The sequence below is a fragment of the Gordionus sp. m RMFG-2023 genome, chromosome 2 (genome assembly GCF_954871325.1).
Source record: "Gordionus sp. m RMFG-2023 chromosome 2, tfGorSpeb1-WG-v2, whole genome shotgun sequence".
NCBI classification, from domain to species: Eukaryota; Metazoa; Nematomorpha; class Gordioida; order Chordodea; family Parachordodidae; genus Gordionus; species Gordionus sp. m RMFG-2023.
In genome coordinates this window covers 19124055-19148142 of record NC_088776.1, presented here as the reverse complement: position 1 = coordinate 19148142, position 24088 = coordinate 19124055, and the positions used below count along the sequence as shown (strand labels likewise).

General features: G+C 25.8%; 1 protein-coding gene across 9 annotated transcripts in view; it reads right to left on the bottom strand.

Moving 5' to 3' along the window:
* LOC135925039 (muscle calcium channel subunit alpha-1-like) overlaps positions 1-24088 on the bottom strand; it is a 92506-nt gene that overhangs the window by 65953 nt on the left and 2465 nt on the right. The window contains exon 1 of one of the 9 annotated variants that reach the window (XM_065460187.1): positions 10752-10980. The exons of the other annotated variants lie outside the window; for them this stretch is intronic. The gene's annotated coding sequence lies outside the window, so the exon portion shown is untranslated. Of the gene's footprint in view, positions 1-10751; positions 10981-24088 lie in introns of those variants that run through there. 9 annotated transcript variants of the gene reach the window in all.

Here is a 24088-nt window from a genome sequence, read left to right as displayed (position 1 = left end):
GGGATTTTTCCTTAAAAAGTTTTTAATGATAATTATATCATTTTGAAATTTATACAAATTTAGCTAATTAAACAAAATGTACTTTTATTGGTTATCAGATAAAACATAAGAACTTAAGAACAAAGGATCTAATAGAAAGAGGGAATTAAATTCCTTTATGTGAGAGTTTTTGTGGTATATTTTGAAAATTCCCAAAGTGTTGTAGTTAAGTTGAGTGTGGTAAATTTCGATTTTTAAAAAAAATCGTGGTCGTCGACTAATCAATGTGGTAGACCTGTTGCTAATAAGCAGTATTTTTAACAAAACTAATTCAAGGTTATTTTTATTGGATCAATTTCCAGGAATCTCTATTTCTTCGACATAGAAATAGAGATTCCAGGACTTTGCTAGAAAAGGAGTGGGGGGCACAACAAGGTGGGGTTTTCCTAAATTTTATTGGAGATATTTAGGTCCACTTACTGTATGCCTTTGACTATATTAGATTTTTATAAAAGTAATTTTGGGTTTTCACTTTTTTTTCTAAAAATTTTGAAATATAGTCATCAAGTTATTAACTTTTACTGATTTTTCTTTCAAATTCTTCCTTATAGTGATATATTGTATCATTTTTGGGGGAGATGGATGCGGGGAATTTTTACTAGCAAAAAATGATTTTACAATAACAGGCAAATTTGTGATGGGATATTCCTCCCCCTTGGTTACGTACTGTAAAAATTGACCATTCTTAATTAACACATTATATTTACATGCGTTTTTGGTGTTATCAAATTATTATATGATTACTTTTATTTACTTTCTTTTTCTCGCCATGTCCCAATTTTATTAAATCAACGTAAAATCTGTGGCGTAATTGGAGGAAAAACAGAAAGAGTCACTTTCGCAGTCAACAAGCCTAAATTTAATTGGATAAAAGCCTAAAATATTTTTTTTGAGAAATTATAACTCAAATAAGTCTGTATTTAGCATGCCATAAATAAAATAACGGTAGGGACGTCATTGCCTAAATTTATTTAAAAATCTTCCTTTTCTTCTCTTAAAGCAGTTAAATGAACACAAATCCTTTATATTGGCATAACGCTCAAAACAGGATATACAATGGTGTGGTAATGAAAAATTCAAATTTTAATGTTACAAAAAAAATATGGCGTAATAGGAATTCAATTCAAATAAATTACGTGATTATAACACCTCCCTCCTTCCAGCTGATAAAAATTTCAGAAAATAAGTTTATTTTCTAATTTTTAAAATTATATTTATATAAAAAAATTCAATATTGATTCTTTTAAAAAATAAAGATGTTTTTTTGATAGTGAAATATAAGGGGAAGAAATGTAATTTGAGGAAAGTTTAAATAATCTTTTTTAAAATGGCCAAAAAGAAAAGCTTTGGTTAATAAAGTTTACAAAGGAATCATATAAAATAAATGTAAAGCGTTAAAATAATTTATTTTTATAAATCATAAAAAGAAAAGTGTCAATCAAAATCTTATTCGAAAAAGTCTCCCTAATATTTAGATTAATTTGTTCTAGAGTAAAAAAAAATCAATAGCATAGAAATATAGTTCAAATAAGTATTTAATTGTTCAGTTTATTTTAAAGATACTAAATTAAATGAATAATTGGTATAGCATACTTTTTTAGACACAGGGCATAACATAAAATTAAGCATTTTAAACAATATATTTTTTTCAGTGGTGGTATTTTTCCCCAGTATATAATTTTGTCCACCATTGGTATTTTAAATAATTACATTTTTTGAAAAACCACTTAAATATCATCACTCTACTAGCATAACATGATATTAAAAATAATAGGTTTGTAATTCTATTATTATTGCAAAGCTTTTTTAAAAAAATATGTTTAACATATACCAGAAAAAAATCTTTTAGACAAACATTTTAAATTTACTAATATTTTGTTTCTACGAGTCCAAGGTCGACTTATTACTATATAGCCGGCTATTTAGTATCGACTAAATGGTCATAAAACAAAAAAAAATTTTTAAACAAATAATCATAACCAAAAACGAGAATAAAATACGAAAAATAACAATGCCACCAAATACTTTACACAAACCAAAATAGGGTGTCCTAGTTCAAAAGCGTTTTGGCATATAATAAAATGAAATTAAGTATCAAAACTAAGTGTCGACCCAGGAAGCGGCCTTAATGCTCCTTATATTTATTAAATACTACAAAAAAATTTTTATTTTTAAAAAACCTGCTATAATTTAAATTTATAAATTTGCTAAATCCGGATCAATGAAAGATAGCCCTGAATTTGCAAAACCCCTATGGCATAAGTATATTGTTCAAAATGTTTCTTTTTTAGGGTTTTATTTATTGTATTTCATTTCAAATTTCTTTGCTTTAGATGATTTGGGAACAAGAACCTGGGAACCGCATCAAATTTAAGAATCTGAATCAAAACACCGTTTCCACATTAAAAATTGGAATCATTTTGTTAAAATGCAGAGTTTAGGTCCCAAGCCCTGCATTATAATATAACAAAAAATGTTATTTGATATAATTTTAGAAGTCTTTGCTTAAATCAGTCAAATGTTATATTCGTCTAAAGGGTGAGTAAGTTCCCCAGTTAAGGCTAGCTTGGTTAAATTCGTCTAAAGGGTGAGTAAGTTCCCCAGTTAAGGCTAGCTTGGTTAACCCTAGAGTCTAACTAAAAAATCATAAAAAGGTAGATGATTTAGAAAAAAAGGGAGTATATATTATTGAAAATGTTTTCCTTTGTTTCTTCATTCTATCTTACCTCATCTTACTCACCTTTTTTTACAAACAATAAATGATAAATAAAAATCGGAATTTCAAAAAAATAAGTAGATTCGATTAGAAATATACTCAAATTTAACAAAATAATTTTTTAAAAAATGGGCTGAAAAGAATTATAATGGGGCATTGTTAATTAATTTTTAAATAAGTTAATTAGGGTAAATTCATCCGTGGTATTTTTATAAAGGGGTTCCATTTTTAATTAGTGTTTTTTTGCCTCAGGACATTTTTGTTGTGCATTCATCATGTTTCTGAATCCTGAAATAATGAGAAAATACATAATTTAATTTTTAAAGTAAAATTATTAATTTTATTTTTTTTATCCTAAGTATAAATATCTTAAACTCTATCTAAATCAATGACATTAATATCAACTAATCATTTGCCAAGTGAATGATTGAAGAACATTATATCGAAATAATATCTCTCATATTTCGTTTATATGCCTTTTACTGGCGGACCTCAATGTATGAAACTTTTAACACATTTTATAGAATGAATCGTGAGTCTAAGTTAGTATTAACTCAATTGATCTCATTTTAAATTATATTTTAGTTAGATCAAATCATATCCAGGACTTTCATATGAAGGAGGGGGGAGGGTCATTATCATGTAGGGTTTTCCGCCATAAATTATATTGGAAGTTCTTATGTCCTCTTATTGTAGACCTTCGGCTATGTTATATTTTTATAAATATAATCTTAGGTTTTCTTTTTTATATAAAAATGCTTATTTCATTATAATAGTTATTTTACTGATCAACTTCAACCTACTTTTCTACCTGTTTGTTGTATATATTTTTAGGAAAAGTGGGGGGGGGGAGGAGTGGCAGTGAGATTTTTTATTAGCTAAATAGGGGAACATCGAATTTCTGATGGAGTGCCAATCCTCTTATTTTCCCACCCCTAGGTTACGCGCCTGATTTATTCATAGTTTCTTAAAACAGTTTAAATTTGATTTTATAAAACTGTTTTCAATACTTTGATTTTATATCCTTGATTTATTAATCATATAAAATATGCTCAAAAAAAGAATTTTTCTAAAAAATATTCTACTCTCCTAAATATTATATTTGTAATTGATTCTTTTAAAAGACCAAAATCCAGGTGAATCTTCCTAAATCACGAGCATGAGAATAATATAGGCCTAAATTAATATTTTAGATCGCTGATAAATTCAATTTATTGATCTTCCTTTCAGATGAAAATCCAATAATGAATGAATGAATAATATTTATAATTATATTATTAGACTTATTCTTTCAAAAACAAAACTTGACACTATTTTTTCTTAAGTAAATTGTCGTGCAGAAATCGATTGAAAATTTTCTTTAATGCGACGCTGACGAGCAAATTTTTTAAAAATGGATGAATATATAAGCTGAAAGGAATTTGTATTTTTTTATATACAAATGAATCAAAAATTTTTTAAATGCCGATGATCTTTTAAAAAATTTTTAATTAAGATTAGATATCGAGTTTCTGAGTTTCTCCATTCAAATATGTTTAATTATTAATTATATAGAAGATAAATATTTTTTTAAAAAATAAGATTATTATTTGCACCGATGTAGAAGATATTAGAAGAAAGAAAGAAAGAAAGAAAGAAAGAAAGAAAGAAAGAAAGAAAGAAAGAAAGAAAGAAAGAAAGAAAGCAAATTTGACACTGGAATGATTAAATTCTTTTCATCAATTTATTATATATGGAGTTCAAAGTCTCTCTATTAAAGAGTACTTATGAAAATCCTCATGTACGTAGATTATTATATTAAAGGATGAGATATTCTCAATATAAAGGCAGTAAAATATATTTCAACTAGTCAAAGAAGAATAGAACTAAAAAAACTGCTTAAATTGTTTTAAATTTATGTGTAATGATAATATGCTTATATTAGAGCCCTGTAGGCCCGGCCCCAAGCCTGGCCATGGTACATGGGAGGGTCAAATCCTTTTTTTAAATTAACCCGGGTCTAGGTTAAAAAAAAAATTTTTTTTAATTATCTGGGCAGGGTCATCGCCATCCATTATTATCCATAAAAATTAAGAATAAATAAAATATATTTAAAAATTGTGTATCATACTACCATCACATTCATTCATTTATCATATTTCCTAAATATTATTCAAATTAAAAGCAACAAAGATATACCCAATATTCAAAATATAAAATACTCTTTAAGATAAATGATGTTGAAAAGATATCACAATAACCGGAAAAACACATCGACGATAACAAACATATAAAATTCAATGTATCTGTATCTAAGATCCTTTCTTCTGAAGAAATCTTGTATCTTTTTAATTTTCTTGACAAAATATACAGATACAGATTCTTTTTAATATTCATGTTTAAAAAAATTTACATATCATAGAATATAATCTTATTTTCTTCATGGAATCTTGTAATAATTTACTTATTTTCTTTCGGCCATATTTTAAATATTTTGACAATCAAAATTCGCTGGAAAATTTACAACTCACTTTAAGATAGATAGATAGATAGATAAAAAATGATGATTTGGGTAAAGGTTTTGGGAATATTTTTTCCTATATAATGATGAATATAATGAGGCTTTTTTGGCATCATTATCACATCTATATTTTAAGAGCTTAAGGATTGAGTCGGATGATAAAAAAAATAATTTCAAAATATATTATTTATATAATCAAGCTCAAACTATAACACCAATAGATATAACAACTAAAAAATAAGATTATGGTTATTTTTCTTTTGGTAAAACAAATGTTGCTGAGTTCAAAAATACAGATAACATTGAGCTAGAGGTTTTAAGCTTATTAAAGACTGTTGAAATACATTAGAAATGCTTAATTATTATCCTTCCATTAAGAATTTTTTTTAAATCACAATGATATACACGTTGAAATGGCAAAGAGTTAATGAAAAATCATTTGAAAAATTGATTATCTTAAACAATAATGTCTTGATTTAATCTATTTTAAATACTCTTTTGCAAATTAAATTTTCAATTCCGATTAAATAACTAGTTTCCTTTCCTTATCTATACTATGAATGGGCTAAGACTAATATTAAAAGGCCTGATTATTATAATTAACTCGTCATTAAATATTTTATTAATTATTGTAAATTGCGTATGTTATATTCTTCACCAATAAATAATAAAAATTGTATTTTAAAAACTATTCTAATTTAATAAATATTGATAATTTTATAAAAGTATCTTTTATTTAATATAATCTCATTTAACAAAAGATACAAGTATCTTTTTTCTTTTTTCTTGTATCTTTTTGATATTTTAAATGATACTAGTATCTGTATCTAAGATCCATCTTTTTATAAAGAATCTGTATTCTAGATTCTTTTTCCGGAGGACCTGCCCAACTCTGGGAACACTTACTCAAATATATATATAGTATCAATATGATTTGTTGTAAAACATTTCCATGAATTTGTAACAACTTTTTTAAAATATTGTTTAACTTGCTATATTTTTTTTTAATTGTTATCAATATGTTATTTTTACAATAATTATAGCGTCAAACAATTTTATAAGAAAGTTGTTACAAGTATGTTGTTTTACAACGAATCATACACACACTGTATTGACCTTGACCTTAAATGTATAAATTACAATTATTTAATAATCATTTTTTAAAATATTATTTAGAGAATTTAGTGACCTTAGATATAAAACTATGTAGGACTTAATATATATGTTAGCGTCAATGTGTTTTTTCCGGCAATGTGTTATTTTTTAAACTTTAAATCATTTTTTTAGCGCGTTCTTAAAAATTTAAAAATCCAATTTTATCTGAAATGTAAGCCAGAACTTTTTAACTTAATATAATTTATATTAAATTTTTCCCTATATTTTTTTATATAAATTATAAATTACTCAAAAGTTATCAGTAAAATTATCTACAATTCATAAGATACGTATTCTAAACATGCTGGAGTACATTTCCGGTAAAATCAAAATTTTAAATTTAAAAAAACGGGTTCAAAATACGATATAAAGTTGAAAAAAGTAATACATTGCCGTAAAAAACACATTGCCCGCTAACATATATATATTCAATTATTGAAATACTTTATGGTTTCCCAAAAAATTTATATAATATAGTATAAAATATCGTCAAGCATTATAATTACTTTTATAATAATCTCCTCAAAAAAAAATTATCATATTAATAATAAAAATAAAATTAAGAAATGACGCCACATCATTATTATACACTTAAATGAATCTGTTAATCTGTATGTTATCGGTTGTTAAATTTTTATTGATTAAAAAAATATATTAAGGACAAAATGTCATCACCGGGAAAGAAGTAATAATTCATTTAAAATTCTCACTCCTTTAAATTGTTGGGGATAAGTTAATCTACTTTCAAGATGAATAAATTGGGACATTTTGACTCGGGTTAATGTTTTTGTCAGGGTCATTTTAGTCCAACGACAATCAACATGCAATATTAATTCTTAAATACAAAAAATTGGAATTTAACAATTTTAAAAAAAATCTGTTGTTTTTCCGAGAATTCAAATAGCAATAAATGTAGCGGTTAAATAAATATATATTAAAATGGGTTTTATCGATTTTCATAACTATTTTTTTCGTGAAGGCTTAATTCTAATTTTCCTTCATGTTTTGTCTGACTAATTTAGTTTTATTTTTAAAATACAAGATGAAGAACTATCAAAATTAAGACCCCCCCCCCCCCACTCAATTGGATAGAAAAATTAGTAAATATATAACAAATATTCCTATTTATTTTGCATACTTTATATCGGTCTAAATAATTTTCATTCAATTTAAAAGGTCCTTATCAAAGCGTAGTAAAATTAAAAAGTTATTCAAACGCTTAGCTCAAAATAGAAAATACTTTGGCTGTGTCCAGAAAAAATTTAATCGCGCAAATCTAGCGAAAAAAAATAACATTTTAATTGAAAATTAAAATGTTGACCTAAATGATTTTTCAAATTTCTATAAATACCAAAAATGATTTAGGCCAAAATTTTAATTTTCCATTAAAAATGGCTATATTTTTTTTTCGCAATTGCGCATTAAATTTTTGATACTTTGACACAGCCAAGCGTGATAAAATTAATCGAGTAAATTTTGGAGTGCTGAGTAGGTGATCATAAATGTATTTAAAAATTCAATAATTATGCTTAAAAATTCTCCATTTTCGATTAATATACTCGAGTACATTTTACATCAATAATCATTATAGCATTTCCAAAAAAAAATATGCATACAAAAAATGTGCGAATGTTAAATGAAAGCGTTTTGATTACTATATCGTAATATTTATTTTTATATAATTCAATGGTGAATGTTGAATGATGTTAAAAAAAAATTATGCATTATATGATTTAATCGAATCGATGTCGAAAACATACCAAAATTATTTTTCGCAATGTTGCAAGTACGGTATAATTATCCAAAGAGGAGATTCGATATTTTTTTTATGAGAAAAAAAATCGATACATTATAAATTTATAATAATTAAAATATAAAAGAATTATCAAAATATAGGAGAAAATAGATACTAGCCATTTAAAAGACTGAAACAATTTGGTCTAGTGTTGCAGTAATCAATGATTGCACTAAGGGTTATAAATATCCTTTACATTAGGCCCATGCAAAAGATGTGAACGGGGCAGAGACCTCGGACACCAGCATTATACTGTTTTCATGATTAAATTTCGCTTCTTGTGTATTTAAAAGTAAATTATTTTAAAAAGTATAAATATTGCATAAATTATGCTTAATATTATCGAATTCAAGTAATTTATTACTAATTATTTATATTTTAGTTTATACTGTTTTACTATAATATATTGTATAAAAAATATTATCTGATTATTCAAGAATTTTATCTTTAAAATGATGACTTAGTCCACTATCTTATGATTTTTTATTACAGCTCAGATAAATTGGAGATTATTTAAAGGGTCTCAAGATACTAGCCGTCAAAAGTTTTAACACGGCCCTGTTTATACCTAATTTTTTTTATAGATATGTCCATCGTTCCAACCCCCTCCCCCTTTTTTTAGAACGTCCAGCAGGGCCAAATCCTACAAAAAAAATTTAAGAATATAGCCACTTTTCAAGAATATTTTACGAGGCAAATAAATTTTAAGAGGCAGAGCTAATAAATTTTCAGGGTTAGGCCAAATTTTATAAATGTATTGATGGGTTGGTTCGAGCCGGTCTATTTAAATATCAAAATATTTTATTATTATTATTTCTAAAAACTTTTTAAAATAAAAATTATTGAATAATTTTCTTCAGAAAAAAAAAATTATAATAAAGAAAACTAGAAAAAGATATGAAACATAAAAAAACAATATGAAAAAATCGATAAAAAAATAAAATTTATCGTAATTTTTTTTTATAAAATAAAATTTGAAAAGTTATAAATGCATATCCTAATTATAATAATGTAACCAGCCTCATTCACCGAGAATTTTCACTCGGTATGGGGTGGGTGTAGCCAGAATTTACCTAATGGGGTGTTACGAAAAATTTTTCTCGTTCCTAAAACCCCCAATTGCCCGACTATAGCTGGGTCTGGCCCAAGAAAAATATCTATTAGATTTTTTTTATTTTTTCGTTAGTTATAAATTTCCAAAATTCATATCATGCCAGAATGGGAAATAAAGAAGAACTAAATATCTGGTTTGCGTTTAAATTTTGTGACTGACTAGTATTTATTAATTTCTCGCTCAGTTGCGAACCAAAAATATGAAACAGAGTTATCAAAATGAAAAAATGTGATAATGAATCTGAATATCATATTAAGACGCAGTCCTGAATATGAAGTTTGCCAAAGCATTAATTCTAAAGCTTAGGCCAATATGTTAAAAATACTTAAATAGTATATATTTTGGTTTAATGCTCTAATCCATTTGATAAACAGCATAAATAAAAAAAGTTATTAGCAAAATACGAAAATTTCTAAAATTGGTATCAAAATTCAAGTTAGATCGAAAAATTTTTTTTTGAAATTATATCAAAACCTAGCTATGTGATTTGCCAAAGAGCTGATCCCCGTTCAATGGCCGACATCCGGTCTAAATTAAAGTACCAATTCAGATCGCCCCACAATCTAAAAAATGGTCGGCTGTATTTAGAACGAGTTTAGTAACCAACTGAAATCTAGATATTTTGTTAACCAAATCAGTTAGTCAAATTTTTCATATTTAAAGCGATTTGAACAGGCTTATAATATTTAAAAAAGTTGAGTCCAAAATTGAAAAAAAATATAGCTTCATCATAGATATTATTAAACTATTAGTAATAATATTCATTTATATTTTGTAGGCTTACCTTCTAAACCTAAAGAGACAATGATCTTTAGTTTAGGAAAACCCTTCCTAAAATATAAATTGAAAAATTAAGAATATTGAAAAATTAAGAATAGTCATTTTGTATTAAAAAAAATTCACTTATCAATATTTTATTTTACTCGATTCCGTAAAAATAAAAATAAAATTTTTTAAACTCTGGCTAAAGAGCGAGTGATGGTAATACTTAATTATTTTTTAAAATCAGGTCATTTTTTATAATTTATCGAAAAATCACTTGAAAATTATGATAATAGAAGTTTTTTTATTTATTTTCTTATTAATGGGATAAAAAAGAATTATTATTTTTCTCGAAATATTCAATAATTAGGCAAGGTTATTCCGAAAATTTTCGGGCCCTCGCCACGTTTTACCTTGTTTGATGAGAAAACAAAAATAAATGCAATTTTTAATTTTAATCACCTAATAAATTTAGATTTACTTAATAATTTGCAAAAAAATAAATATTTGCATCTTCAAAATGTTCTAAATCTATTCAAAATATTTTCTAAAAAAATTAATTCAATTAGCCCAATTTTTTAAATATATATAACATATTTTTAAAGAATTGTTATTAATTTATTTTTCAAGTTAATCGATAATTTCTTCATAATTTTTATTAAATTTTTACCTTTATGTTTAGTTTTTTATTAAAATGAACATAGAATTTCTCCGTGATTTTTCTTCTTAATGATAGGAATTTAAATCGTGAATAACATTTTATGATGATTTTTAAAAAGTGAGGAATTGAGGTAGAGTCATCGTCAAGATCAGTGTCACAAATTACATGTGCGAGCGATTATCATATTCGTAAATGTTTGTAATAGGAATTATTTTAAGAAAAAAATTAGCTGTTGTTCTAATTCGAAAGTAATAAATAAATAGCCGAAAAAAAATATATGAGATGAATGATAACCATTAGAACGAATTTTTTAAACGAAAAATTGGTAATAATAAATAATTAAAAAGAAACAAAAAACATCCACGCAAAAAAATAAAAATAATTGAGCCATTTATTTTATATTTTTGCATGGCATATCAAAAATATTTTGATTTATTATAAATAGTATATAAAAGATAATTCCTCTATAAAATATTCTATTTGCTTTCTTATCTTGCGTTATTTTTATCCTTGGTAGTCCTGATCAGAAAGTGAACGCGGAATAGGACATAAAATATGAGGATAGAAATCTGGTATAGACTAAAAAAACAAAATTTTTACAAACCTGGGCCAAGCCGTGCCTAAAAAAAATATAGAAAACTAGGACTGGGCCTAATTTAACCATACACCAATTAAATTACAAAATCAAAATAATGGATTATTCATTCATTTTCCCTTTGTAACAAATTACAAAATGATTAAAAATGACTTATTTTGAAAATTCGGATCGGGTCATAAAATGATTAAAGAAAATTTCTTTCATTCTTTATTTTTTTTCGTCGTAATCTTTAATAATCACTTTTATAGTGTGATCAGCAAGTGCTAGATTAGACCAAATTTTTTATAAATTTCTAAATATAAATCCAATAAGCCAGGGACGTAGCCACGTGAGGGGGGGGGGCTGAAAAAATTTTTGCCCCGAAAAAATGGCGGCCAAAATTTTTTGGTCTTTAAATTTAAAAAAAATTATTAGTTATTAAATTTTAATTCACAATTAACATTTAAATCTAAAAAAAAATACAACAAAATTTTAAGACAAATATTATTTAATTTATACTAATTAATATTAGTTATAAAATATCCATTCACTCATTATTTGCCCAAGTGATGAATTTGGGCGAAAGGGATTCAGCAATTGGAAAAATGCGTTAGCTGCAAAAAAGGGACTGCTATAAAATGAAAGTTAAAAAGCTCGTTTAAATTCATTAACAATATGTCATGATAAAGATCTTAATATAAATAAGGACACTGAGATAACATCAATTCTGGTTAGATAGCCAATTAACCAATCGTTATTATCTTAAATCAATATTTGATTTGATGCCACTTCTTAGCCTACAGGAGCTACCTTTTCGTGGGGCAGATTCAACAAAAATTAAGCAAAAGATGAAAATATAATTTATTCTTCTGAACTATTTATAGCAATGTTTTTTCATACACCCTCCAAAAAGATACTGAATTAAATATTATGAAATGAATATCCGAAATGCACAATGCACACTACTCCAAAATGAAGTCTAATCTATGGCAGATATGGTGTTTGCCTCTTTTTGTCTTAAGGCTAATGAGACAAAGGATGCATCAGGTTAAACCTGAGCATAATTGTTCGTTATGTGGAGAATTTTAAGAAAATCTAATAGGAATCTTTATTTTACAAAGCTTTTCTGCTAAAAGCATTATTAATTGTATTTTAATGCAACTTAATTAAATATTAATTCATCGAATGTATAGCCAGGCATATGATACCAATGTCATGTCTAGCCGAAATGGAGAAGTACAAACCCTGCTTCACAAAGATTACAAAAAAGTGCTGTGATATAATAATATTGTATTTTTTTAATTTATCTAATATATTGTATAATTTTTTTAGGCGTTTTAACATATCCTGTAAATTAGTTAAGAGACCTTTAGACCAAAGGTGGACTGGTCCGTTAGAAACATCTCGTATTATTTATGAGAGTTGTGAAACTATTGGTGAAGTATTATTTAATAGAAATTTGAGATATCCCCTCATGATTCAGTCGAAGCCTCTGGTATTTTATCTAAATGCGTTAATATAAATTACATTATATTGGCCATTATAATTTATGAAGCATTAATAACAAAAGATCAATTAAATAAGTATCTACAGTCAGTAGGTACTTACTAATAGAGTGGATGCTAAAAATTGTATCAATTCCACGATTAATATATTAAAAAATAAAAAAGTGATAATTCTTTCGATTAGATAAGAACTATGGCTGAAAAATTTATATCAATATTTAATCTCATCTCTCAAAAATCATCAAGGGTGCTTAAACGCCTATAAATCTTTAAAATTATTTAATACCAAATTGCAATTTGATTGTGAAAAGAACACCATTTGCATTTCTTTACAAAAGGAATATTATGAAATTATTGTAGTTCGTTTTTTAGATAGATTTACACAAGATGATAATAGTCTTCTATCACGTTCTAATACATTGTCCCTTCTTATTATTTTTTATCAGATAAAATGGCCCCTTAGTCATTAAACTTAAAGGAAATGTTATCATGAAAAGAAATAGCAAAAGGATGATAAGCTGCAGAAGTTATAGAAACACATAATTTTAAAAATATCATATTATGTATAAAAAAAATATCATCTTGCATTTAAAGAATTATCAACGGCTTCTTGAGAGGCCTCATTCTCTAAACTAAAAAGAGTTCTATCAAGCATTAAAGAATCGATGAAAGATCGACGTAATTAAAATTTAGTATTTTAATATCTTATGAAAAAAATAACACAGAATTTAGCATTTAATCCATTTATGTTAAAATAAAAATCGTCGAGTATTATTTTGCATATATTTACAATTTACAAATTTTTAATAAAAATAGCAAGAAATTTCTATGAGTGCCTAACTATCTGTTTTATTTCAAAAAAATATTGGCCACTCTAAGTAAGCAGTTGCCACAACACAGTAAAAAATTCCTGATTACGTCCCTGGGGTAAGCCATTGGCTATTCAGAATAATTTCATGAAAACAAATTTTTTTTAAACAAAATCTTATCGGAGATTTGATGTCAATGATTAAAAATAATTCTTAATTTTTGAATCATCGAAGAAAAACATATCGAGATTTTTTTTCAAAGATTTAAGTTGAACTCTATTGAACTAACTTTATTTGTCAAGATGTCCGATAGGGCAATCATATATTTAGATAAAAAATAATAATTTGTTTTGGATTTAGAAGTTTATTTATAAATATTTAAATAATGGGAAGCATGAAAATTGGAAATGATAATGGCTCCACTCACTGTGCACATAAAACTCTTTTCAGGGCGAGGTGGGGAGGGAGGGGGGTCCATGATTTCAAATTGGTTTGAAAAAAAATATGAGTGACTTAATTTATACTCTACTTGTAAAAAAAAATTTAAAAGGTGATTATAAAGCATGGTTTATTTTATTTCATTGGTGTAGTATTAATTTCCTGGCAATGTTATCCAAATAAATGTTTGTTTATTCAACCCCGATTCAGCTAAACAGAAAGTAAAAGAGATCAAATTGAAATTCTCAAGGGGAGTTTGTATAAGATAATAAATAATTTTTACATAAAAAAAGAAATTATTAATGTATTTACAGATATCTGCAGACCAAATCCGGCCCTATCTTAATTTTTAAATATACCCGAGCCGAACCAAAAATATTTTTAGTACTCGAGCCGGGCCGGGCCTAAAATTTTCTTTTTAAATAATACCCGGCACAGTATTTTTAAAACCGAATATTTTAAATCGTCATTATTAACTATAAAAATAAATGAATATATTTTAAGAAAATCCGGGCCGGGTCTGAAAATATAAAACTCGGGCCGAGCCAAAAATGGTATGCCTGCAGTTCTCTGATTTGAATTTAAATTAAATAAAATTATGTAACTATGATATATTGCAAAATTATTTGGTTTCAGAGAAAAAGGATCCTTAAGTATATAATTTTATCATGCGCATTTTATATTTGTCGGATTTAAAAAAATTGATAATTCTTTGGAAAGGCAAAGAGTAAAATTTTTTTTTAAATTTCATCCATAAGATTAATAGAACCCATTTTAAACATTACATAATTTCGTTTTCATAACAATATTATATGATATTTACTTCGCTAGGTGGCGTTTATTCATTTTTTTTTCTTTATTCTTAAGATCATTATTAAAAATTGTTATGCAAAAATCTGATTTATAAAAAAAATTGATTGAAACTATTTCCGGGCACATTGTTTGATTCAATTTATTATTTTTTTTATAATTTGATAAAATAAATATCCGATTTTTAGAGATTTATTATATCGATAGATCATTCATAAAAAATTAATAAAACATGAATAAATTGCAAATGGCTTTAATTATCTATTTCCACTCTTTAGTATTTTTCATTTCAATTTATTACAATAACAATAGACAGATTTTTGAATCGGAACCCTTAGAACCGAGCCAAATATGAGAATCGGAATCCACTCTTAAAATTATTAGAAACTGTAACCAGAACCTTTAAAAAAAATTTGAGAAACTGAAATGGTTCCATAAAAAATAATAGAACTAATTTATGCATTTGGTATTTTTTTGCATACTCCCTAAGTCCCCCCCCCCCTAAGCATTTGCTGTAAAGAAACATTTTTTTAAGTAGATATCATTTCGGGTAATTTTTATTCGTGTTTTCTTTAATTCTTTTTTTTTTAATTCGGTAAAATATCATTAAAATAGATTTCTTTATTTTATTAAATTATATGTAATATAATTATATGGGTGGATTAATTTTTACTTAGACTCGGCCGAATAGACTCTTGAAGGGTAAGCATTAAGCCATTGTTTCATTTTTTTTTCTCTTTAAAATAATTGCAAAGTATTAAAAACTTAATTTAATTTAAAAATTAAAATGTAATGATTAAATAAAATAATATTTTTAAAATCATCATTATTTTATATTAATGCGTATTTATTTTTTTTTATAGTGCCAGCCATAAGGAAAATAATAAAGATTTTATTTCTTAGCGGAGAGCGAAAAAAATAAAATAAAAACGTTTTTTAAAAAAAATATCGGTCTGAAAAAACAAAGTCATCTTGAGGAAAAAAAAGAAAAGAAAAGATAAGGCCAGAATTTAAATATTATATTATATATTTATTTATAACTTTATGTATATTAAAAAAAATTGAGAAATAGAAATAATACATTATATATTTTTGATAGCTTCATATATACCAAATCAAGGATACAAAATACAAATCGAGAATACGAGACGCAAAACAATTAAACTAGATTTTGCTATCGACCCAATCAGGGGAGTACCGCTAAATTTTTGTCTAAAAAATTTAATATTCATTTATTCTTGCATTAATTTTTTTGTTTTCCTTTGCTATCTTTATATTTTAAATTAATATTTATTATTTTATATTTCAGTGTACCTTACTGTTCAGGGATCTAACCCAAACCTGAACCGTTAAACCGGTAATTTTAGCTACCCTGAACCAAACCTAAACCGATAAAATATTTTCTAGCCGACCCTGAAGCGAACCGCTAAAAATCATGTGAACCAATTTGGACCTCTGATTTTGGGCTTATAAAATAGTATGATAGTTAATCCTAGTAGTATATAGCTAAAAAAATTTATTCGAATTGTAAAGATTATTATCAATCATTTGATAATTGTCAGTAACAATTTTTATAAACATTAGAATATTACCATTTTATAACATTTTTTAAATATTTTTAAACTTATAATGCCTAGAGATAAACAATCCAATATATAAATTGTTTACATATAGTATTATAAATGGCACATCAAAATGTAATATTCACAACTATGAAGGGGCACCTTGGAGCAAATCTTGAGCGTCACTAAAAAAGAAACCACTTTCTAGAACTCAATAAAATTAAAATATCACAATAAATAAAACATATTCGAATGTACGTTTGTATTCAAAGGTGTTCAACCCATATTTTAATTTTTTACGAACCAAACCTGAACCTTGAATCGTTATTTTTATCCGAACCTGAACCTAAACAGAAATAATATTCGTTTCGGTTAAGGATCCCTGCTTACTGTTTTATGCAAATTAAATAATTTAAATTTACGATTTCTGGTACATATTTATATTAATTATTGTATTAAAACAGTCATAGTATCATTTTATAGGGTAATTTGTGAATCACGGGAGTATCTTGACTCGTTTATTGACTTTAAGTAAAATTGACTCATTAATATTTAAATTTTGCTTATATTAATTGGCGAGATGCGTTAAGGAAAAAAGTGTAAAATTATGGAAAAATTTATAACATTTAATTACACAAATTTTTTAAAAATTTAGCTGGGTCCGATCAAAAGCGAATCGTGAAAGCAAAGTATTCAAAATTTTGCTTGTGATTGGACTAGCAAATAAAGTTTCTCATGAGGACCATAATTTTAAAAACAAACAAGAACGTTTTATAAGCCAGTTTTATACAATATAATCAATATTATTGCCAATTTTAGCAAATAATTCTTAAAATTAAGTGGTAATTCGAATATTTACGAATAATTCCTCTTATAAATTATTCGTATTCGATTTTAAAATTTTGAATTGTTATTAGTATTCGGAAACCGAATATCGGATAATTTTTGATTGGCCTATAAATATTAATAATGTAGCACAAAAGAGAATTTACACTATCATTATTTTTATTTTCAACATCAATTTAGCATAATTTCACTGGAAATTCTATTATTAATAATTATATATAAAATAAATTGTAAAAAAACGAATTCGCCAGCTGTCAAAGAATTAAATAATTTTAAAATAAATTGAAAATCAGCATATTATAATATTTAAAATAAAACCAATCATATTTTTAACTAATAATAGTATATTATTCTTCCTATAAAATATGATATAAAATACCTATATTCCTAATTTCTATAAAATATAAAAGAAAAAAAAATTGGTTAATAATATTCTTGTCTTTTCGACAGAAATTTAATTGTGAAATTAAAAAGGTGTCTAAAGGCTCTTTTAAAAAATACATTTATATATTTATAATAAAATTAATTGCTTCTCAGTAATTAATTAATTAAATAGTAAACTTAATCAAACTATCGTTCAAAAATATATTGTGATTCTTATAAAAAATATCGAAACCGATAATTTTTTAAGTTATTTTAAATCGGAGACCTGGAGGCCCAGTCTAGATCTCGTCATAAAATAATATGATTGGAAGCAAAGAAAGAAAAAAATATATAATTTCTCGAAATATACTATCGTTTAAAATAACATCTTAAATTAGATATTAATGGGAAAAAAACAAAATTTACTAAAATGTAGGTTAGAGGTGAATATATATCTTCAGGATATAGTCTAATTATTTTATTCAAGTAACAATTACAACCCAATCATTAATGCCGACCTTTACGCTGAATTTAGGTTAAACGCGTAATGTTAAGGCATTACGTTATTTAACGTTATCGGAATAAAAGCTGAATCCATGGCGATAATATTTAAAATACATCTTTTGCTTTATAACAAACTTTAGAAAAAATAATTTTCTGCTTTTCAAAAAATTGTTAATAAAAATTTATAACGTAATTCCGATTATTTTTATAATCATAGCATATTTTTTATCATCAAATCGCAACATATCTTTTTCAAATTTTATCATAGCGTTATCACCATATAATTATACCCATTTATTGGCTTGATCTTAAAAATTCGTACCACTTGAACATAACGAGTTTTACAATGAATTCGTCCTTAAACTTAATTATAAAAAATCGGTGAAGAAAAAAAATAAATATATAATTTCTATCGATATTAAATGATCATAGCTCTAAAAATTCATAATAAGAGGCCATTTGTGTCAGAGTTTTGTCTGCTTTAGATTATAATTGTCGATAATCTTTGATGGGCATATAACTAATTAGGTTTTGAATATATGGAATTCCAATTATTTTCATTTTCAAGAAATCTTATTACTTCTTAGCTTTTATTTAATTATACCAGTATCCCAAATATTTTCAATAAAGTATATGTTAGGACTTGCCGCTGGGTGTTATTATCTTTTATCTAATAACCATTTTTGGTCAATTTCAATGTTGGCATGGGGCTCTATCCTGCTGAAATACAAAGTTTCTATCATGAAAGAAAGTATCAATTGAACAATCAAAGTTTGATTGGATAAAGATTAATTTATCATGGATTTAAGGTCCCACCTATTAATATTCGTCCTTTTCCTATTATACAACCTAATATCATAAGGAGTTTTCCTTTAAGGAAAATGAGAATAACAAGCTTGTGATTTGTTTCGAATTTATGGATATTTTTTGCTTGATAAGAAACTATAAAATAATAAAAATTTAAAATCTGATTAATTTACTTTATAGCAAATATAACAATTGAATGAATTATATGTAAATAAGTACTAGAAAAATATCAGAACCTATCATTTAATATCAAAGTTTTTTAAATTTAATTGTATATATGTTATGTTTATTCAAATAAATTGATTAATTATTTAGTATACCTATTTTTATTAAATTCTTAAATATACTCTGTTTTTCTAAATTCTTAAATATACTTTTTTTTCTAAATTCTTAAATATACTCTTTTTTTCTAAATTCTTAAATATACTCTTTTTTTCTAAATTCTTAAATATACTCTTTTTTTCTAAATTCTTAAATATACTCTTTTTTTCTAAATTCTTAAATATACTCTTTTTTTCTAAATTCTTAAATATACTCTTTTTTTCTAAATTCTTAAATATACTTAAGATTTTTTTTAAATTTAAGAAAAATAATAAATAAAAAAATATATTTAAAAAAAAATAAATAAAAAAAAAATATTAAAAAAAAAAAATTAAAAAAAAATAATATATGAAAATTTCTCCATGATTTAATCTGTTACCGAATTGTAATTATTAAAAAATAGTTATATTTAAGATTAAAAATATGGCTGATATAAAATGACAGTAGATAATATAATATATAAAAACAGGAAAAAATTTAAGAAGTCCGAGCTTTTGACGCAAGCAGAGTAGTGACCAAGCATTTTTGAAATATGATAAATTCTTTTAAATGCTAGCTGATTTCCAGATTATTTAATTTTACAATTATATATGTCTATTGCTCAATGAGATTAATCTAACACTAACTTGACGTTTATTTATTACAAGTAAGATGCATTGCAGTCAGATGTAATCAATGTCATTGGCTGTAATAGACACCATTGATAGGTATTTCGGCCTTTCAGTAGTGGCTTCTGAATTAATGTTATTGACTAGGTTATAAAAAAAAAATAACAAAATAATAAATATATTTTTTGTATTTTGGAAATTTAAGCATGAAATAAAATACGGCCGAGTATTCATAACGTAGAGTTACAATAATAAGGGAGTAATAACGGCCTCTAAGACCAGTCATGATTGGGGTCAAACTCTAATTCGTAACTGGTTTAGAACTAACTAGACTGCCAATTAGAGGGCGAAAAAAATTCGGGCTGTGTCGGACAACTTGCGCAAAATATTCTTGTATCGGAATTTTGCAATATTTTTTTTTAATTTTAGAATTAAGTAAACTAATGTCTTTCCCTTTCATGAATAATAAATATTATGGAGTGGGCAAAATTTATGAACTACTGGAAATGGCGTATTTTCTTGTAAGAAAAAAACTAATATACAAAGCCTCCTTTTGTTTAGGCAAAAATTGAAAAGTATGCCTTCGAGGTGTTTAACAATTCGATCGGGCTGGTCAAACAAATCCAACGACTTTATAACTTACAGGACATGTCATAAAGATCAAACGGAACTATACTATTTTAAAATTTAAAACTAGGAACCAGAATAAAGCTGAACCGATATATATAACGATGGTTCGACATCCTGATACCAATAAATATTGAAATAAAACCAGAAAATAATATATGCTCAATAGTATGCATGATATGGGCAGCGCATCCATAGGGACAGAATTTGGTTTGGATTTTGACTAAGTGCTAAAGGTGGATTGACATTACAAATAATTAAATTAAAAAGTCCGCTTTATACTGTGTCCTAAAAATATCGTAAAATTTAAAATTAGATAATAATCTTCGATAATGATTAAGATTTTTAACGTAATGGCGCCATATAATTATATTTGAGGGAATATAATAATTACGATGATTATGTTATTAAATAATCACAATTTTCATTTTGAGTTTTGCCGAAATAATTGTTTAAATTTAATTTTTCCTTTCTGTAAATCAATATAAAATATAATTTAAAATAAAAGTTTAATTACCCCCCTCTAATAGTGTATTGATATATAGCGTTGATCATCATATAGCAATTTGCAAGACCAAATTTTATTGAAATGCAATATAACCCACTTATTTTTAAATATATAACAAAATCAAGAGATCGCCTCCGGTTTTCTATATATCATCCCCCGTAGCAGGGGGCCACCTAGTTGGCTTTAAAAGAAACATGGTCCTAACTATATTCGAATCCAGAAATATCGGATTTAGATACACGCACTCAACCGACTAGGTCATATACGCTACTTGAAAACAATAAAAATTTTTGTACATAAGAATAAAATTATGACACTATCTAATATTTTAATAAACACTTAAAAAATCATTAGCGTTCAACGATATACATTATTACCCTTATAGTAGATACACCCCTGCTAAAATTTTAAAAATGTTTATTATTAGTATTCTATATATTGAACAGTATCATTGTTGACTAAGTCCATCCTCAAATAATCACCTATAATTTTCTTAATCCCTCTTTCCCTTTAATGTTTCGGTTCAATTTTTATAAATTATATACTCGGTCTCAATTTACTTTAATAGATAGTAAATTTCGATGTTTAAATGAGCAAGAGCATATGTATTTGCAATTTTGATTAAAATAATCTTTAAATGCACAACTAAGTTATAAGATCATGGGGGTAAAATATAAAAACGAAAAATTTTACAAAATATATTGTTTTTAAAAAATATAGAACAAAAATGTAAGGAACATATAAACACTAGAGCACACAAAGATATCAGCAGAGAAAAATGCCTAATATTTAAAGTTCTTAGAAAAGGTATTTTAAGTTTCAGGGAGAGTGAAGCCCCTTTGAAATAAATAAATCGTGTATTTTGTTATCAGGAGTATTTATTTGTTCCGGTGGTTTTTTGATGACATTCTAATTTAATATAAGAATTATGGTAAAAAAATTCTAATTTTTGAGCAAAGTGCATTCAACGCTCGCCAGGCGCGTAAGCAGGAATTTGGTCTAGGGGGGGGATAATAAAATTTTTTAAGAAATATAATTTTTTTTAAAAAATATCAAGCATAAATTTATTAGGACTAATAACTATTTCTAATACACAATTTTAAATTAATGTGAATTATAAAAAAATTATATGTAAAGAATCACTTAAATGACCCAAAATAGAAATTTGAATTTTTTGAGCTTTAAAATTTATATTATAAAGTATAAAAAATTTAAATGTTAGAAATATAAATTAATACACAAAAAGCTTAGAGAATAATTGTATTTTGTATGTTATATATTTACAATGTAAAATCCAATCTTCGTTGGGATTGAGCTAATTTTTCAATTATCTCATCCTTGCTTGTTGTCAAATGCCTATGAATATTCAAAAGATGCAAACCTTTCAATCTACTTTCAAAAGTTGTACTTCTTGGTATATTTTTCAGAGACCTGCAGGCCCGGCCCCCGGGCCGGACCTTATGGCCGGGCCCGAAATTTTAAAAAAAACACCTGGGCTGAGCCTGAATTTTTAAAAAAACATCTAAGCCGGTCCTGAAAATTTTTTAAAAAAATATCCGGGCCGGACTGTATATTTTAAAACAGCCTATATTTGAAATCGTTATTATTAGCTATAAAAATCAAAAATAAATATAATTTATTTTTAAAAAATCCGGGTCGGGCCTGAAAATTTTATTTTAAAAAAGGCCGGGCCGGGCCTGAAAATTGAGCTTAGCCGTAAAAATCTTTAAAAAAATCCGGGTCGTGCCCTGCAAATGGTACCTCTGCAGGGCTCTGTTATTCTTCTTAGAAAAGAGAATGTTCTCTCATTAGTTTACTATTGGGAAGAGTTGCTAATATATATAAACCCTTTTAATACATTGGAATTTAAAATGTGTTTGAAATAATGTAGAGCATCCATAGCATTTTTTGGGACTGTATCAACCATAGTTAATCTTATAAACATAGTTATTCAGCTAATAAGGCATCATAAGATACTTTAGCATCTTCATGATAAAAATCCAACAAATATTTTTTTTTTCTAACACCATCTGAAAAAGGTTAGGAAGGCTTTTATGGAAATAATATTTGCAGATTGGTAAGTGCTGGTTTATAAATGTATTTGTATCTAAGATATACTCTTCTACTGATCCTATATTAATGTTTTAACTATGAGCTTGCCTTGCTGCAAATCGAGTGAGACAAATATTAAACACGTATAGCCCTGCTTTTGACTTAACAATTACATATAAAATATGAAATTTTTCATAAACATTAGCCCTAATTTCCTTGAATTCTAATAAAATGCTCTCCGCTATTCTCATCTTCTTAATCAAGTCATCATGTTTTTGAAAAGTAATACATAAAATAGTTGTACATTCTAATGAGAAAAAAAATTTGGAATAAGCATAGAATCCAATAATTTTCTTGCTTCTAAGGAAAAATTTCTTTCAGGCCATTGTGATATGTCAGTAATAGCAAATAATCGGCTCTTCTAAATCCATAAAAGCTGTTATTGCTTGATGGCGGAGACTCTATCTCGTATGACAAGGTTGCAATTTCTTTCTTCCTGTTGGACAATTTCAGAATAATTATTATTTAACTAGAAATTGAAAAATGGTAGATAAATATTACGCCACTAAAAATTTGAAAATAATAAGATAATATTACGCCGGAAAACTTGAAATCGAAATTAATTGATAAACTTAGCGATGAATATGATAATAAATGTAATTAAATATATATTTAATATGAGATAGGAATAAATATTAACAAATATAAATTAATATAGTACTGTGTAAATTTAATTCAAAACATTTCAATATTTATTAATTTATTTGAAAATAAAATTATTTGACTTGTAAAAAGTTGTTAAAATAACATATTTATATATTCTTATCAATTTTTACAAGTTAAAATTTTTATTTACAAACGAATTAAAAAATATGGATATATTTTAAATTAAATCTGCACAACACTCTAAACATAAATATTTTCGAAAAATATATCCGGCATCTGCATTTTTTGGCTTTGGGGGGGGGGGGGGGGGGGATTTGTCCTCCTATCCATCCCCCGCTGCGTA